We start from the raw sequence: 15,156 nt of genomic DNA, 5'->3' as shown, positions 1-15,156 counted from the left end.
AGCAAACCCAAAATTGCACAGCTGCTTAGGCTCTGTGTGAAATACAGATTGAACTGGAACAAATCTATATAAAATGTTTACGTGTTTTCAATTGTTTTATTCTTCTGCAGTAAAATGTTTCACAATTAAAAAGAAAAAAAAAAACTAAAAAGAAATTTACTCTCCCAGGTCTGATTCCAGAGATTATTTTTTATTTGCTTTAGGCTACTCTGAAATGCTCGTTCGAATGACCGCTTCCAAAGAAAAGTCTAAGTAAACGCACGTATATGCGCATTTTGTTTAATGTTTATATTAACGCACGTAAACTCCAATCTAAGCTTTCGCGTTCATGCATCGCAAAGCAACTTTGTAACCCTTGCCCCATCTTAGATGACCCCACCCTTACATTGGCGTGTTATTCCTACCATGACAAAGGTGGATAAAGGTGGAAAGATTTCATGTACTCCATGGAAACCAGTGAAGATCACAAATCATTGAAGAAAAAAAGTTCAGCGCACTGTCTTGTGGGGTCTAGATGACCCAGCTCCCAATGTTAAAGTGCCTGGGATAGCACAAGGGTTAAGTCAGATCTCTATGAATAAAAAAGGTGTTCATTGATAGCGTGCTAGAATTTCAACCAGTTACACTTTTGACTGCTAAAACACGAAACAGGTGAACACTGACCAGTCACAGATTTGTAGTGACATGCGGGTAGCGTCCCTTTCAAAACAAAAAAGTGCCAACAGTTTTAAATGAAGAAGAACTGTTCTGTCATGACTACAGAACTACAGAGACCCAGATGCTGAAACCCGGAATGAGACACAGGGCAGAGATGGCGTGGCGAATAAGCGGATTTAATGATCAGGTTAGATTGGAAGAGCACAGTTCCTGGAGGTCCGGAGAGCGAGAGGCAGATTCCTGTGGCGTCACTAGAGGATCCGTCCGTAGGGTCCGTGAAGTCGGCGATTCGGCAGAGGCTCGTGGTGAGGTCGGATGAGGCAGACCTGGTGAAGGTTCCGGACAACGGCTGATTCAGGCGACCACTCATGGCTTGGGGTTTCCTGGAGACAGGCAAGACAAGGTACGTTAGGCGATGGCTTGAGACAAGGTAACGAAACATGAACTTGAAGAGGGGGCCAAATATGCACCATCAGGGGCAACGGAATGGCGATGAATACTGGTCCAGGAGCTCCTCAAGTAGGCAGGCGGTGATGATGAAGTGAGCCGTCGCAGCTGGGCTTAATCAGGAACCAAGCGGAGAGGAGAGGGGGAGGAGTCTGACAGAGGCACCATGACATGTTCATCACAAAAGACAAATGAATTGGAATGCATTGTACAGTCACAGTTGGTGGACAAGCATTAGTAAACTGTAAAAAAACAAAAGAAAAAAAAGCTCCTCCCACCGCCGGCTGAATTCTTGAACATGCAATGCATCCTCGGTGTGGATGTAGCTTTTCACACATGCTACTGAAGTTTTTTAATTCGTTTTTGGGCTTTAAAACGTGTGGCAATAGAGCACGCATCAAAAGTTAAACCAGTTGAATTTTGACCAGTCAGGGACTCAGATTTGGTAGTGACACATTAATGGCATCCTTTTCAAAACAGGGAAGTGGCAAATGTTTGAAACGTGATCATGAAGGAGAATTTAATAATTGCAGCTTGTGCCCAGCTGGAATTAAATTACGCCAAATTTTTCATATATCAGAATAAACCTGTGAAAGAAAAAGCCTGGAGCAAGATTTATGAGACTGCTTCGACATTTCACACCATGCCTCCTTCAACTGTGAATACACGGGCTAGTATGTATTCACAGTCCATTGTGACAGTCCAGTGAGCAAACCATAAGCTAAAAGGACGTAACGTTCAACGTTTTCTTGAATGCACCACATGTCTGATGTGTGTACAGCTGTATACTTTTGTTCATGAGTTTGGAAGAACACAGGCAGTATTTGGAATTGGTCCATAGAAAGAACAGAGACAAAAAAAAGACTTTATTGCTTGCTCTAAAATCCTACCCTAACAAAAGAGGACAATCTTAGAAACACAACTACATGAAGCTTGTTTCAGGCTCCAGACCTTCCCCAGAAAAAAGGGCGAGGAGTGCAGAGAACCATCCCTGGTGAGCTGTTTCAGGAGTGTCCAACAGGAGAGATTATGTCTCTGGATTAACCTGAGAACATGTTTGTATTGTCTGGATTAGGGAAGGCTGTAGATGGATGAAAATTGATGTGAGGCTCTACATAATGAACAATCTGTAAATACACTCACAGACTCACAATTTAAATGCATGAGATTTTGAAAAACACTGCATGTTTGTGTGTTATAATGTATATGTTTATGTCTGCACACTGCTGTTTGTGTTTGTGTTCAAGTGAATTTGTATAAATTGTCTGTATTTAAATGTATGTGCTTTGAAGTGTGCTTAAGTATTTTCGTGTTTAAATGATTTTTAAGTGTGTCAATCACTCACTCAATCACTGTAAAGGGTTAAAGTGTGTGTATGGGTGTTCATGTGAGTAAATGCGTGTGTTTATGTGTGAATGTTTGTGGGTCTGGGCGTGTATGTCTGTGTGTGTGTGTCAAGTATTTGTTTGTGTGTAGTATATGTGTGTTAGTATACGCATGTAAGTCCTTTAGTGTGTGTTGTGTGCTAAAGCATGTGTGTATAGTTCTGTATGTGTCTAAATTTGTGTGTGTGATACGTGTTTGTTCTGTTTATGGTTGTTTATGTGAGTATATAACTTTATGTTATGTGTATATGTGGGTGTGTTTTAAAGTGTGTGTTTGTGTGTGCTAAATTCTGTGTGTTTCAGTGTGTGTTCTTTCATGTTTGTTTCAGTTCAGTGTGAGAGTGTGTGTGTGTAGGAGGCAGTGATTTTATACAACACTCCGTGTTTGTGTATTCATGGAGATGATCTTGGAACAGAAGGTTGATTGCTCTGATCAGTGCTGTGTTGGATCAGACATGGAACCTCATGACTAACTGATGGTTTCTAGGGGGAGGTGTTCCTGCTGTTCTGTGTGGTGAATGCTGTAGACAAATGTTACCCCGATGGACGTTTATCACCAGGCTCATCTTTAAAAATGAGCCTCCTGGCCTCTGAGACTCATTCCTAATGACTCATATAATGAGCGTCCTAATTTGTTGAAGCAACTGTGAGTAATGCTGCATCGTATCAGCTGTTTAAGGGAGGCTTTCATCTGAAGCACCTTGTGTTATAGCCAGGATAAATATTTTTAGCATGAGCGGCTCCAGTGGGGATTTCGGTGGGCCGTCAGTTTGTGGGTCAGGGTTTGTTTCTGTTTTAAAACATGATTGAAGAAGCTACAGATACACATACAACACATTCATGTTTTTTTTAGTGTTTTGTCAATTTGAGGTAATTATAGTGTCCGAATTTAGCTCTATGCCAATAAAATGATAGCATCTATATTAACAAATTACTTCTAATCCAGGGGGCTTTGGTGTCTGTAGCCTCAGTTTGTTGTGATGGAACATAAAGGTGATCTGGAACGTTGTCATCATAGGCTGTGAGAGTGCAATTGCAGGTGTATAGATGTGTTTAGTGGCAGCAAGCTGAGGAACGTCCATACAAATGGAAACTGCTGTCAGCTGCAGGCAGCGAGCCAAACGAAGCTGACGTGAGGAGAAGTTATTGAACCCTGGAAAAAGGCCGTCAGGCAAATGTAGGACGGCGGAGCCAACACACTCATCATGACACTCATTTACACGATCAGATGACGAAACTACAGACTGTGCTGGGAGGGGGCAAATCTGACAGATCCACAAGACTGTTTGAGGATGAATGAAATGCATTTTCAGGGGGCCTGATGTTTTAGCAGAGTTTGTCCAAAGTAAATCATAGAATAACAAGGACTCCAATAGAAAAGTGTTGCACCAGAATGTTACTTTTTGAATCAAATTTCCTAAAGGATGGCAATGCTGGTTCAGTCCTTTATAGTACAAAATTAGCAAGAAACCACAATTTCATTCAAGGCAGTGCCTCTTTTCTGTTTATTGGCCATGTGGAAGAGTGTCCAACCAGGAACTTGGAGACTGTGGATTCAAGTCCACATTTGGGTCATACGAAAAAGTCTAAGAATGGGAGTCGATGCTTCCCTGCTTCACACTCAAAATGAAGGGGATGTAGTAATAGGGCTGTAATGGGAGTGGTTAACCCTAAACCCAGGAAGTTATGTGAAGCTTACTCTTATTGCTTTCTAGAAGGAGGAGGCAAATGTTGTTTTCCATGTTACCAAGATGTGTAAAAATTAGCTGTCCTCAAGGGAACCGCAAGACACATCTGCATCCCCATTTAAATGCGGCTTTCTACGACCCTCAATGGGCTCGGACAACCCAAAAATCTGCATCACCTATACTGGTCAACTCCCCATCCAAGTGGATGTGACTATAGCTTAACCGGGAAGAACTCTGCATAACATCAGCATTTGTTACAAAAGGAAATAAAAACAAAAAACAATACAGCACTGGATTCTGGGTGAGTATTGCTAATTTACCTATTGTGTTACAGTGATTGATTATGCCTTAGTCACAACTGCCCCTATGAGTGGGTGAAAAATGGGAAAATCTGTACAGGTCACACTGGTTGCCCGCAGGAACTTTTAAGAAAACCCGGTGAGCCCGTAATGCAAAAGTGATCATGCTCATTTTTTCTATGGGGACACTGTGGGCGAGTCATACCAAAGACTCAATGGCTCAATAACTTTTGTTTTTGGTACTTTTAGAAGCAGCTGATCAGCTGATCAAAGAGGACGGTAGGGGACATAAGGCTGCAGGAGCTCACATAGGTAAAGAGGTGTTAAGCCATGCAAGGATTTATAAACAAATAAAAGAATCTTAAAATGAACTCTAAAATGAACAGGCAAGCAGTGTAGTGAAGCTAAAACAGGGTAGATGTGATCATATTTCTGGTTTCTAGTTAGACGCATGACAGCTAACTGCACCTGCACACCCTGTGTGTGCAGCATTGCAAGGGGTCAGTAAGGAGCCAGTGTGCACACCTCACTAATGAGTAGTAAGTGCCGTGCAACAGCCTCCCCCGTACATCATAAGTGCATGTAAATTACATTATCCTTAAAAAACATTGACAAGATACTTACTTTCATGAGGTTTTTTACCAAACCCGAGGTTTCAAAATCTGCTGAGTTGGGAGGAAAATACTAACATGAAGGTAGTTTTGACAGATGAAACTGAAGCTGTAAACCTGCTTCATGACTGACTGACGCCAGATTCTTCTATGTGGGTTGTAGCCATCAGTGTCACTTGCAGCACAGCGGGACACTGAACTGCTCCAGCCTTGTTAATGGACAGAAAGGCTCTGCGGGGGGGGAATTAATCTGACGTACAATCTCCTCTTACAGAATATGACAGACTGTGGCATCAAAGAAATTACAGCAGCCTTCAACCAAGTCTGTGGGTTTCTATCTGTCCTAGCTGAAGCACTTAAAGACTTAATCACATCTGCTGAAACAAACTGTTAGCAGCTTCAAATTTTCTGACCCTGATGGTATTTATCACTAGCAGTAGTCCCTTGCTACCCTAACCCTGTTTCTTTGGACCATTTCTTTTACCAGACAAAAGAAAGAAGTTTGTTTGAAATTGTTTCTTTACTCTGTGATGCAAAAACAAAAAAGCTACAGGTAAAGAGGAGGAACAACTAATGCTTCATTTGTAAGAAAGGGGTCACAGATAATAGTTAACCATAAGGTGCAACCTTAACCTTAGACTTATGCAAAATTCTGCAGTTCCTCAAATGACCACAAGGGGCTGGTTGCAGAAGCAAGTCATTCTCTTCCACTCCTACATTAAAAGTCTAACTTCACACTTAACAAAAACAAATGTAAGCCTTTTTTAAATGTCTATACCTTTTTCATAGTCAAAAGACCTGTACTACTAAATACTTTTTTATACAATTTGTGTTTTAATCATGTTTGATTTTAAATTTTGCAAAAATGGAGCATGTTGAGAATTTCCCCTGCAGCCATTTTGGATCCTCCCTGATGTGAAAAACTGATTACATCTCTCTTTTCCTTGAACATTAGCTTTATAGTCATTTCAGGTGATTCTGCCACTAAGTGAACAGTTGTTAAAATTGCATGATTTTTTTTTTCACAGATAGTTTGGCTTGCTTTAATTTTTGGTTTGCTCCTGAGAGTGAGGTGTGTGAAAGCATTCTCGACGCCTGACACTTTTTTCACACGTGTCACATTTGCTGCTTGATGCCTTTCCAAAAATGTGTTCATTCCCACTCACTCCTCCTACAGTTCAGGAGGAAAACAATCACATTCTCCTCTATGTCTGTTGTGGACTCCACCAGTTGATTACATCATCCACACCTGATGGGTCAAAGCTGAGCCATGTGCTTTAGCAATGCAACATCAAAAACAAGGACTCCAAGGACCAGGGTTGGAAAACACTGTTGAAGACAATTAAGGTAAAAAACAAAAAAACAAATGGAGCTGAGAAAGGATGTAGATTAAAAAAGAGGAGAATCCTTGAGCAGGCCTAATACTGAAACCTGCGGTACTCAGATAAGACAAAGTGTACATCCATCCAATTAACCTATGAAGCATGTTTTTGGACTGCAGGGGGAAGGTGAAGTGCCCGCAGAAAACCCACACATGCACAGGGAGAACATGCAAACTCCACACAGAAAGGATTTGAACCAGGAGGGCCTTCTCACTGTGAGGCGATGCACAGCAAGTGCCTGGGTGGTTATATTCAAGCATGACAGGTTGTTGTACTGCATCTGTTTGGAGGTAGCAGTTTTTTCTGATCAAGAATCCATCAAATAGGGAATCTTCGTGATAACAAAAAAAGCGTTAACACACATGTGCCTGAATTAAAGTGGCGTCTGGATCCAGTAGTATGAGCCCCCCCAAAAGCAATGGCAGCATTCAGCCTGAGCTATTTCAGGCCGAGGCCAGATTGAATTAAATCCGGATTAATCGGCATAGAATTTGTGTCATTCTTCCAAGCTACACGAAATCCAAATGAAATTACACAACTTGCCTCTCCTTTAATGCCACCACTTTCACCGTCTCCATCCATGGGAGAAGATTCCCCCTTGCCCGAAAAATAAACATGTGATCCTACCACACCACACCACCCCCCCGCACACACATGCACAGTCCTTTTTGTTCCTTTCCAGCTGTAACCTATGTGGAAACGGTTAATGGTGGTGACAACATTTAAAAACAGCAGGGGAAACACTGCAAGAAGGATTTAGACACACTCACCCCAGCCTTTGAGCCTACCACACACACACTCATTCTCACACAGTAGAACACAAGATGTAAGTCTATAGTAGTGTGTATTCTTCAAAATGGTTCAGAATGATAAACGGGTTTACAGCTACACGCTCCCTCCATGTTCTCTGTGTTTGAAAGAAAAAACGTAAGTATAATGAAAAGTGTTCAGTTATATGACAAAATCTCTCAAGTGAGTGCTCAAAGCTGAATGTTTAAACATCGTCAGCTGAAAGAGAAATGAGTAATACTACTAAACAATGATACCAAGGGCTTGATTACAGAAGAAAAAGGGTAATGATTATGAAAACTTGCCAATCAAACTCAATACTCTCACCTATTCTCTTGACTTTATTGTCAGCTGCTCCACTGCATGATGCCACTAGTAAATTGTTGGATTTTATTGCCCTCAGTTTTCTGTATTTCTTGTTCTTTGCGGTTTCTTGACTAATATTTACCCTGACTTTGTTTTGCTTAATCTTCCTTGTATCTCTGTTTTTACTGTGTTTATTTCTGGAGTCTGACTTTTGACCTATCTACGTATCTATAGACCTACCGATAAATTTTCCCCCTTTTGGATCATCTTACTTCCATCTCACTTCCAGCCTCATCCCATCTCCCCTGGACTTTCCCCAACTTCAGCCAAAGCCTCTCGGCCTACTAGAAACTACCTCATCATCCTCTCCACAAAACAATTACTGTGATGTTTGTTTTAAGCTTGATATTCTTTATTAGAATTTTGTTGTTGTTGTTCTTGTCAATAAAGTTTAATTAGAGATGTCACATCTTGTAAAAACATCCTACTAATAGAAAAGTCAAAGGGAAGCCAAATGTAGGAGGCTTTTCTTTATCTGATGCCATCTGTTGCCAAAGATCATACAACAAATCTTGTGTTTAAGTTGATAGCAATGTGTTTTGTGTTGTTGTATTGATGTATATTTAATGGAAGTTGTTTGTAATTTAATTTTAGAGGGGGGGGGGGGGTTTGTATTGTAGTTTTCCCTCCATGTGAAAGAGTTTGAGTAAAAAAAAAACTAAAGCTACTACGACGACTTGTCTTATTCATCAAAGGGAGTTGAACTTTGCGCTAAGTTCACAAGTTTTTTACTCTGACGAGAGCACTACACTTAGTATTCAGCCGACCATAAGTTTCAATTTGTGACATCAAAGTTTTGACAAATAACTTTAAAAAGTTTTAGATACCTAAAAAAGCTAGATGAGGCTAAATAATGTTAAAAGTAACATTACCTCTTTGACATTGGAGCTTTAGCTCCAGTGTGAAATTCTTTTGACTACCGCAACTCTTCAACCGTTTACGCAATTAACGTAATTCCAGCTGATTCTGAAGGGGAGAAAAGCAGCCTTGTGCTGATATGCAATACTTTACAGTAGTGTTGCAAAGTCGATATGAAAAGCTGCTTTTGTCCACATCAAAATCAGCTGGTTCATCGCATAAACGGTCGAGGAGTTACAGAATGTCAAGGAGCGTGTCATCTATGTGTCATCGGTGACTTCTCCAATGTTTGTGGGTTAAAGACAACAATGCTCAAAGAAAATTTACCAAAACAAAGCTAAACAACACTAAAAATTACAAAATTTGCCATATGATGAGGTCATTATTAGGGCCCGAGCACGGAGTGCAAGGACCCTATTGTATCTGTTAGGTTTATTATTATTATTATTATTATTATTATTATTCTTCCGACTTTTCCGTCGCCTTTTTGAGGCCTTTAACATACCCCAAAACTCACCAAATTTTGTATACACATCAGGAGTCGCGAAAAATTTCATATTTTATAGGAGAACGGCATAGGTAAACAAAAATGGCTCGATAGCGCCACCTGCAAAATTTGTTTTCGCGAGCACCTCCATATGCTTTATAGTACAAACCTGATTTTAACAGGGCATGTTCATCGGATAGAAACCTACAAAAAAGTCTCTTGGGACCAAGCTGTCAGTCGCACAGGAAGTCTGATATTTTGATGACAATATGTCATTTTTGCTGTATTTTGGTCATTCGCAGGCCTCGCTCTAGAACGAACTCCTCCTAGAGATTTGAGAGTAATGACTCCAAACTTTGGTTTTGTAAACTATACACATGTCCGATGTTAAATTGCAAAGCTTTTAAGTTTTTATGGATGTTTGTGACCATGGCGGCGCGTCAAAATTGGAGGTCGTTTCGAAAACACGCCATGAAAAGAAAAATGGCCATTACTCAGCCATGCATAATCCAATCTGATCCAAAATTGATGTGCATGATTGTAGTCTGACTCTGAACACATCTGCAGTGAAAGAATCTGGAAAAAGTGTAGCGCCACCTGCTGGCAAGAGGAAATGACATGTTTTACTTGGAGCATCACTACTCCGAGTAGGATGAGCCGACACACCTGAAAATGACGTCCACCTGTTGAAAAGCCATTGAAGTTTACTCTGACAAAAAACCATAACTTTCAATGCGGGGGTGTGGTCGTGACAGAGCGGCAAAGTTGGGCATCTCGCTATGCACACAAAAGTTGCTCTCACGTGCACATTCCTTGTCCAATCTCACTGAAATTCAATGGATATGATGAAGCTTCTATTCTGAACCCATGGATATGACAATCTTGGACGAGCTCTATAGCGCCACCTAGTTATTGCATTGGGCACATTCTGCCCTGTATTTTCTCTTTGCTTTGTCCGATGTGCATGAAATTAAAACTGGAGATACTCAGAAGGGTCCTCTCTCATCATGTAAAGTTTCATGGGTGTACACCTGACGGTGCCTGCGTAACAGGAAGTGGTCGATTATGTGCACCCAAATAATAGAAATTTATTATAAATCAGCCGTTTGTCTCAGGAAGCTGAGATTTCAGAATTAGATGCCTTTAATAACCTCCAGCTTTGATATGTAACACTATAGGGTCTACGAGAAACTTCATCACTTGATTTTTTTAATGAAATTTTGGACTGAACAAAGATTTTTAGCATAAATTCTGTTTAGGTTATCAGCACCAAGAATTCAACTTTCATAGGCATTTATGTGCTACTGCTTCCTAAAAAAATTCAGAATGATTGAAGTTACAGGTGAACTTTTAGAGAACATTTCATCCAAAAAGGTCCGAAAACGTCTTTTTAGGCAAAACTACAAACACCTATTTTTTTTCATAACTTAATCATCATATATCAACACCATTTATTTTTTTAAATGTAGGGATCTGTGTTTGCTGCCTTCCATATTTTTTTCAGAAGTCCAGGTGAAACAGATGATTTAAAAAAAATCCTTTTTCATCCCAAAACCTGTGCTTTTTCCGTCTGGACTCCAAACAAGTGTGTTTTAAAATTACTTATGCTTCAAATATCCACACCAAGTTTAACACGCATATAGCTGAACATGTCTAAATGCTTCTTGAATATTCTTTACAGATATAAAATGAACTGGTCAACTGTAGGATGTCATTTCCTCTTACATGGTTCAGTCTTTTCCTCATGCTGCAGCCTGCTCCTCAATCTTTCCTGTTGCTGGAGTCAAATTTCAACCCCCCCCCCCCCCCCCCCCCCCCCACACACACACACCAGCTGCCTGTTTATATGCTAACTAACCCAGAAGTGAGGTGACAATAGTTTAGACACAAGAGGGAGGGCAGACTGCTTTTTCATTTGTTTTGTATGTCTTTCATAGATTTTTATGAATAATCATTGCTTTTCTAGTCATGTAAAATGCAATTAACTTAATATTTTATCTTTTTTTTTTTACAAACAAAACATATGAATGTGCTCCAAAACAAAACCCAACTCTCAGTACAGTTCTACAGATGTAACATAAGACTTAGACAGTAAATGTCTCTTTTATCCTTTTTTAATCAATGCTGCAACTTCTTTTCCTTAATATAAATCCAATGAAATTAAACTACAAAACCAAAAAACACAACCTATAGCAAATTTCTCTAAATAAATTATGTGTATATACAATATGTAGCACTTTTAAACAAAATAATAACAAATCCTTCCAATACAAGCACAGAAAAATGGAACACAAAATTTAAAACCCAAATTTGAAATGGCAATTTTAAAAAGATAATTTTTTCAGCCTGCTAAAAGTGCACAATTGTAAAAGCTCTTTTATATAGACAACTGTTTGGTTGCTTAGAGCTCTAAATATAAAAACAATGCCTTTATGGACGTGGCACGGATGGCACGGATGTTCAGCAGGGTAAACCCCAGGAAAGCGGCGGGACCTGATGGAGTTCCCGGAAAGGTTCTGCGGGCCTGCGCCGATCAACTCTCCCAGGTCTTCACAAAAATCTTCAACCTGTCGCTAGCTCAGGCTTTCATCCCTGCTTGCCTGAAGTCATCCACTATCATCCCGATACTCAAAAAGTCCTCATCCACAGCCTTCCTCACGGACTTCCGCCCAGTTGCACTCACTGCTGTAATCACAAAGTGTCTGGAGCGGCTGCTCCTGGGACACATCAAAGACTCCCTCCCTCCAATCTTCGTCCCCCACCAGTTTGCAGAACAGAACAGATCCACCCCCACTCTACATCGATGGAAACTGTGTGGAGAGGGTCCACAGCTTCACCCTCCTGGGCACCACCATCTCTGCTGACCTCACATGGTCTAACAACACCATGACTGTCATCAGGAAGGCCCAGCAACGCCTGCACTTCCTGAGAAAACTTAGGAGGAACGACGTCAGCCAGGAGCTGCTGGTAACGTTCTACCGCTCAACCATTGAGAGCATTCTGTCCTATGGCATCACAGTGTGGTTTTCCCACTGCACTGAAGCAGAACGGCAGAGTCTCCAGAGAGTGGTAAAGACAGCGCAGAGGATCATCGGCTGCCCCCTCCCCTCACTGAAGGACATTTACCAGTCTCGCTGCATCAGCAGAGTGACTAGCATCACCACTAACTCCACCCATTCTGCTTTCCCTCTGTTTGAACTGCTGCCCTCTGGAAGGAGGTACAGGTCCATCAGAACCAGGACAAACAGACTAAGAAACAGCTTTTTTCCATAGGCAATTATCATACGGAATGCACATACGTCCACCAACCACACCTCACTCTAATTTTACTACAATGCGTGCAATATCCTGACTGTCTAACCAGGTCACTGTGCAATAACTTGATATTTATTAAGCTGTGCTCACAGCAACTCATGTAATTCCTTTCTATTTTATTCACAAATATTTAATATTTAACAGTTTCTGTCCATATTGTTCATTTTTTGTTAAGAGTTGTAAATACAGTATTTCTTTTTCTATTCTATTTTTATTTTTATTTTATGTAACTCCTTCACTCCAAGGCTGCTGCAATTTCATTGTATCCCCATGTACAATGACAATAAACGATTCTGATTCTGATTATATCACTTAGACACAGATGGAGAACCATATCAACTGGATTGGTAACAGCAACAACCACCGACCAAGCCGGCAAGCCCTGGCAGAAAAGATCCCCACAAGAAACACTGCAGGCTGTTCCATAAAAAATATAGTTTTACCATTGCCTTGCAGATCACAGTTGAAGTGGTTTAGTTTTCCTAAAAAAATTCAGAATGATTGAAGTTACAGGTGAACTTTTAGACAACATTTGATCCAAAAAGGTCCGAAAACGTCTTTTTAGGCAAAACTGCAAACACCTATTTTTTTGCATAACTTATCTTTCAAATATCAGCACAAAAAAATTAAAAACGGTAGAGATCTGTGTTTGCTGCCTTCCATATTTTTTTCAGACTTAAAAGTGTAACAGATGATTTATAAAAAATCCTTTTTCATCCAAAAACCTGTGTTAAATCTGTCTAGACTTAGTATTAAAAACTCTCCAAGATGAATGTGCCTGACTCCACCTGCAGGTGGATCACAGACTTCCTGACGGACAGACAGCAGTATGTGAGGCTGGGGAAGCTCGTCTCAGATACTCGGACCACAAGCACCGGATCCCCCCAGGGCTGTGTCCTTTCACCCCTGTTACTCTCCCTGTACACAAACAGCTGCACAGCTGGTCACCTGTCTGTCAAACTCCTGAAGTTTGCTGACGACACCACACTCATCGGCCTCATCTCTGACGGAGATGAGTCGGCCTACAGGAGTGAAATAGCCAGGCTGGTGTCATAGTGCAGCGCTAACAACCTGGAGCTTAATGCTCTGAAGACAGTGGAGATGACAGTGGACTTCAGGAAGGCCCCAGCCCCCCTCCCCCCTGTCATCCTCTGTGACTCCCCGGTGACCTCTGTGGAGTCCTTCTGCTTCCTGGGAACCATCATCAGCCAGGACCTCAAGTGGGAGCAGAACATCAGCTCCATCACTAAGAAGGTCCAGCAGAGGATGTACTTCCTGAGGCAGCTGAAGAAGTTTCACCTCCCTGAAAAGATGCTGGTAGACTTTTACACCGCCATCATCGAATCCACCCTCACGTCCTCCATCACAGTCTGGTTCGCTGCGGCCACGGCCAGAGACAAGGCCAAGCTGCAACGCGTCATCCACTCAGCAGAGAAGGTGATCGGCTGCCACCTCCCGTCTCTCCAGGAGCTGCAAATCTCCAGGACCTGGAGGCGGGCAGCCAGGATTGTAGCCAACCCCTCTCATCCAGGACATAATCTCTTTCGGCCCCTCCCTTCTGGCAAGAGGCTCCGGTCCATCAGGACCAGGACCTCGCGCCACAAGAACAGCTTCTTCCCCACTGCAGTCAGCCTGCTGAACAGTACCCCAACTCCCCCAGGTGACCCCCCCCCCCCCCCCCCCCCCCCCGCCCACCAAAGGACTGTCGGTGCCACTTACAGGCCCCACCATCCCAGCCCATCTGTGCTCCCACTTTAATTCACCTTACTCTACTGTATATAGTGTGTTGTTGTTGTTAACTTAATTTTTAACTTATTCTTAATTGCACTATACACCAAGTCAAATTCCTCGTTTTGTAAAGTGCGCTCTACTGAACCTGGCAATAAAACTTTTTCTGATTTCTGATTCTATTAATCATTGTTTTTTATTCATTCAAAATGCAATTAAATCAATATTTTATCTTTTTTCTTTTCCTTTTTCTTTTTTTTTATCTCTTATATCCTTTTTTATAATCAATGTTTGAACTTCTTTTCCTTTCTATTGTCATGGTTTCAGTTTGTTGTCTTTTTTTCCGCTTTAGTTCTTGTTCTGTCTTGTTTGGTTCTGTTTCCTGTTTTATTTTGAAAGGTTTCCTGTCTTGTCATGTTTTTGAGTTTTACTTCCTTTGGTCCCCATCTGCCCTAATCGTGTTCACCTGTGTCTTGTCTGCCCTGTCTGTATATAAGTCTTGTCTCTGCCTTCCTCCTGTGCTGGTCCATTAACTTCTGCTCATGTTGATCACGTCTTCTTGTCTGGCGTCCATGTCCCTTGCCATGCCACAGTAAGTTTTTGTTTTTAGTTTTGTCATCCTGCTCTGCAGCGCTTTTTGTTAGTTAAATAAACCCACTTGCCCTGAACCCGTTTGCCTCCCGTCTCTGCGCCTGGGTCCTACCTGCTGTCGAGCCTCCCCCCCACACGACATCTATACATCCAATGAAATTAAACTACAAATCAACAAACACAACTGATAACAAATGTCTCTAAAAAATGATGTGTATATTTGCAGAACCTTAAAAACACCAAACAAATAACAAATGCTTCCCAAATAAAGCACAAAAAATGGAAAACAAAATGTAAAACCCAAGTTAGAAATTGCAATTTGAAAAGATACTTTTTTCAGCAGCTTTTCAAAATCAATCACCAATTCTACTCTTCTGTGGATGAAACAAAGAACTCCAGAACAATGAAGCCATTTCTCTAAGTCTCTCTCACCTTCAGTTTTAAACAAGGTCTGTGAAAATCCACCATACATTGGTCACATGAACTCAGAGACCTGCTAAAAGTGCACAATTGTAAAAGCTCTTTTATATAGACAACTGTTTGTTTGCTTAGA

At 41.2% G+C, this 15,156-nt stretch overlaps 1 long non-coding RNA gene across 1 annotated transcript in view; it reads right to left on the bottom strand.

Annotated features, from left to right (window-relative positions):
* Positions 1-812: 812 nt before the first annotated feature.
* Positions 813-15,156, bottom strand: part of LOC105355126 — a 37,145-nt gene continuing 22,801 nt past the window's right edge. The window contains exons 3-4 of the long non-coding RNA XR_909616.3: positions 1,128-1,217; positions 813-1,040 (exon numbers count right to left, since the gene is read on the bottom strand). This is a non-coding gene — a long non-coding RNA (uncharacterized LOC105355126). The remainder of the gene's footprint in view (positions 1,041-1,127; positions 1,218-15,156) is intronic.

Source organism: Oryzias latipes, chromosome 11, assembly GCF_002234675.1.
Source record: "Oryzias latipes chromosome 11, ASM223467v1".
NCBI lineage: Eukaryota > Metazoa > Chordata > Actinopteri > Beloniformes > Adrianichthyidae > Oryzias > Oryzias latipes.
The sequence above is the reverse complement of the archived record's forward strand: the minus strand, read 5'-3'. Positions and strand labels throughout refer to the sequence as shown.